Raw genomic sequence first — 4510 nt, 5'->3', positions numbered from 1 at the left:
GAGCAAAGGGTACTTAAAATTTCTGTGTATTCCAGTACAAATATACATGTCCTTATGAGTAAATGAACTAGAGTTTAAGAAGTAGGGAAGAAGCAATTTCCCTCCTTTCTCTCCTTCCTTCTTTCTGTCCTCCTCTCTTCACTCCTTTTTTCTTGCCTTTCTTCCTTCCTGCCTTCCTTTTCTTCCTTCCTTCTTTCCTTCCTTCCTTTCTTCCTACCATTTTGTTTCTCCATAGAAAGTAAGCATAGTGAACTGAGCCAAACTAGTAATAGCACCTCGCTCTAGTGTGCTTTCAGAACATCCATTCATTTCTTACTTTTCTTCCTGGTCTACATGTTCCCTGTTTATTTATAGTGTGTGTGTGTGTGTGTGTGTGTGTGTGTGTGTGTGTGTGTGTAATGCCAGAAATTCATAAAGTGTCATCTTGGGATGCTTGGGGATCCCTGAGACTTTTAAAAGGTCAAAACTATTTTCATAATAATACTAAGATATTTTAATTTTAATACAGTAAAGTATAGATAGAAATAGCCTAATAAACAAAAGCTCTTTGGCATCCTCAATAATTTTTAGGAGTATAAAGGGGTCAGGAGACCAAAAAAATTGAGAAATGCTCACCTATGCGTTCAGTGCTGGGTCTGGAGCAATTGTTTCAGAAATATCCCATTTGCATTGGATTAAACAAATTGCAGAATAAAGAGATCTATGTGAAAAAAGTTCCCCTGTTCTCTTTATGGCTGGCTCCTAGGTGAAGCCACATTCATCATCATTGACATCACACTACATATATGTGCATTCTATGTCAGATAGATTCTAATGGTCAAGGGTTATCATTTCATACTGAATTTTTGAAATAATATCCTCAATGTTACTCCCTTTTCTGTATCATATCTGAAATACTCAGAAGAAAATTGGTAGGGCATTGTTTGATGAATCCAATTATAGTCTCATGTTGAGAAATATACAAAATATAAAAGACTATGCCGTTATATTATTAGCTTCTGTTGTTATATCTTTCTCCTTTTGAGGAAACTGATACATAGCTTTACTGGAAAAATGAAGCAAAGTTAGCACGCAATGACTTGGACCCATTACATATTATAATGATCAGTAACTTTGCATAGAAGAGCATCCACAAAATTCTGAAATATGCAATAAGAGGGTACTTTCTTCAGTAGCACATATATTGAATTGGAATAGCACGGTGAAGGTAAGCATGATCCCTCAACAAGAATGACATGAAAATCTATGAAGTATTCCGTGTTTTGGAGTAATCATATGGACTAAACAGGGATCAACTGCTTACATTTAAATATGGGAAGAAGACATGTGTCACCTCTGGATCGCATCAACATCAGGGGGAAGAGAGGGAGTCTAATTAGACAGAAAGCATAGGAATTGTTCCATTATGTTTTGACCTTAAAAGAATAATGGAATAAGAGGGGAAGAAGGATACACTGAGAGGGAAGGGAAAGGGTGATAGAGAATATTATCTCAGATAATCAGGATATGCAAGTAAAAGTCTATACACATACATGCACATGCACAATTGAATACAGAAACACATTTGACTAAATGGTGAAATGGGGGGAAAGGAAAGAAGGAAGAAGAGGTATTAGAGAGAGAACAGACTAAGGAAGGGTTTAATCTTAAGTAAAACAAACTATAAGTAAGAATATGCAAAGATATTTATAGGTCTTTTTGAGGTAGCAAAATTGGGAATCTGAGGGGATACCCATAAATTAGGGAATGGATGAACAAGTTATGGCATATAAATGTGATGGAATCCTTTTGTTCTGTAATAAATGAAGAGGACAGTTTCAGAGAAACCTAGTAAATCCTATATGAACTGTTGCAGAGTGAAATGAACAGAATCAGGAGAATAATTTATACAATGACAAGGTGAAGACAATCTACTTTGAAGGAATTAGGAACTCTGATCAACATAACTAACTACCTCCTATGATTCCAGAGGATTGATCATGCAACAAGTATGCTATCCACCTCCTAAATAGAAATATTATAGACTCAGAATACAAAATGAGACATAGAAAAAACATAAGCACCCCTATATATATATATATAGGTTTTTTAGATATTATCTTTGCGAAAATGACCAACATGGAAATTTGTTTTGCATGGCTATGTGTAATTGTAACAGGTTTTTTGTTTTCCTTTCATTCTCAACTGAAAGAGAATAAGAAAAATGAAATTTTGCTGATGAAAAAATAATTTTTAAATAATCGTTAGAAGAAAGCTCAGTGGACTGAAAAGAAAACAGTACTTCGGAATCAATACACATAGGTTCAGAGTCTGCTCTGTCACTTCTCAATTTCTAACAAACAAGCTGTTGTAATCACAGACTCTAAAAACTTCTTCCTATTTGACTCATTCTGCCATCAAATAGAAATAGTACAATGAGCCAAGCTAATGAATTTATCATGCCTCTCTATAATGTGCTCATATCTGACTCTGGGCCTTGGCATTTGTCATTCACTTTCAGGAATGTATTGTCTATCTTCTATTCCAAGAGTTAACTTGGAGCCCAGGAACTTTTTAAAAACTATATTTTCATCATTGTATTTCAATATAGTTTCCGGGGTGGAGCCAAGATGGCTGGCGGAAAGCAGGGACTCGCTTAAGCTCTCCTCCAAATCCCTCCAAACACCTGTAAAAATGGCTCTGAACAAATTCTAGAGCTGCAGAACCCATGAAATAGCAGAGGGAAGCAGTTCTCCAGCCCAGAACAGCCTGGATCGTTGCTGGGAAGGGTCTGTCGCACTGTGCTGAGAACAGAACCTGGGAGGGGACTGGAGCACAGCCCAGTCGCACCAGGACAGACCAGACCAGGAGTCAGGCAGAGCAGGCCTGAGGGCCATGAATCATTGAGCTGTGGCAGGTACCAGACTTCTCAACCCACAAACACCAAAGACCACAAAGCAGGTTAGTGGGAAAACTGCAGGATCAGGTTAGAGAACAGTCTGCCCCCAGCTCTGGGGGTGGTGGAGGTGGTGTTGTAGTGGCAGTGGCAGCAGCAAGAAGCTCCTGTAGCTGCTTTCAGAGATCCAGCTGTGGCTGCTTCCGGAGTCCTTGGATCACACAGTGGGAGGAATCAATCAGCAGATCAGAGCGGCAGTGCAAGGAGCACTTTGCTGGCACAGAGGCAAATTCTCTTGCTTTGTCCTGCTTGGATCAGAATCATGATCCTGGTTTGCAGTTCTTGGGGGAGGAGGAGCACTGCTGTGGCAGAGCTTGCAGTAAAAGTGGAGGAGAAGTAGTTCTGAAAACAGCAGCACAGCCGCTAAAGCTTGGGATAAAGTACTCTCTACTCTACAAGCAATCATACCCTGACAAAAAACTCAAGGGTTTTTGACAAAAGGGTCAAGTAGTTGGCTAGGCACATGAACAGGCAGTGGAAAAAAAAGGACTTAGATTATAGAATCTTTTTTTGGTGACAAAGAAGATCAAAACATACAGCCAGAAGAAATCAACAAAGTCATAGAGCCTACATCAAAAACGCCCAAGAAAAGTATGAATTGGTCTCAGGCCATGGAAGACCTCAAAAAAGATTTGGAAAAGCAAGTAAGAGAAGTAGAGGAAAAATTGGAAAGATAAATGAGAGTGATGCAAGAAAATCATGTAAAACCAGCCAATGACTTGCTAAAGGAGACCCAAAAAAATACTGAAGAAAATGGCACCTTAAAAAATAGACTAACCCAAATGGCAAAAGAGCTCCAAAAAGGCAATGAAGACAAGAATGCCTTAAAAGGCAGAATTAGCCCAATGGAAAAGGAGGTCCAAAAGACCACTGAAGAAAATACCACCTTAAAAATTAGAATGGAGCAAGTGGAAGCTAGTGACTTTATGAGAAATCAAGATATTATAAAATAGAACCAAAGGAATGAAAATGTGAACTATCTCATTGGAAAAGCCACTGACCTGGAGACTAGATCCAGGAGAGATAATTTAAAAATTATTGGATTACCTGAAAGCCACCATCAAAAAAAGAGCCTAAACATCATCTTTCAAGAAATTATCAAGGAAAACTGCTCTGATGTGCTAGAATCAGAGGGTAAAACAGAAATTGAAAGAATCCACCAATCACCTCTTGAAAAAGATCTTAAAAAGAAAACTCCTAGGAATATTGTAGCCAAATTCCAGAGTTCCCAGGTCAAGGAGAAGACACTACAAGCAGCCAGAAAGAAATAATTTGAGTACTGTGGAAACACAATCAGAATAATACAAGATCTAGCAGCTTCTACATTAAGGGATTGAAGGGCTTGGAATATGATATTCTGGAGGTCAAAAAAGCTAGGATTAAAACCAAGAAGGACCTAACCAAAAAAACTGAGTATAATGCTCCAAGGTAAAATATGGATTTTCAACAAAATAGAGGACTTTGAAGCTTTCTCAATGAAAGATCAGAGCTGAATAGAAAATTTCATTTTTAAATACAAGAATCAAGAGAAGCATGAAAAGGTAAACAAGAAAGAGAAATCATAAGGGACTTACT

The 4510-nt window shown here is 38.1% G+C and overlaps 1 non-coding gene across 1 annotated transcript; it reads left to right on the top strand.

Moving 5' to 3' along the window:
• Window positions 1-1159: 1159 nt before the first annotated feature.
• Window positions 1160-1265, top strand: LOC118858835. Its single transcript, XR_005010959.1, has one exon. It is a non-coding gene; the product is annotated as a U6 spliceosomal RNA (small nuclear RNA).
• Window positions 1266-4510: the final 3245 nt, after the last annotated feature.

This window comes from Trichosurus vulpecula, chromosome 7 (assembly GCF_011100635.1).
Source record: "Trichosurus vulpecula isolate mTriVul1 chromosome 7, mTriVul1.pri, whole genome shotgun sequence".
In the NCBI taxonomy this organism is placed as follows: Eukaryota; Metazoa; Chordata; class Mammalia; order Diprotodontia; family Phalangeridae; genus Trichosurus; species Trichosurus vulpecula.
This window is presented reverse-complemented; position numbering and strand designations above follow the sequence as displayed.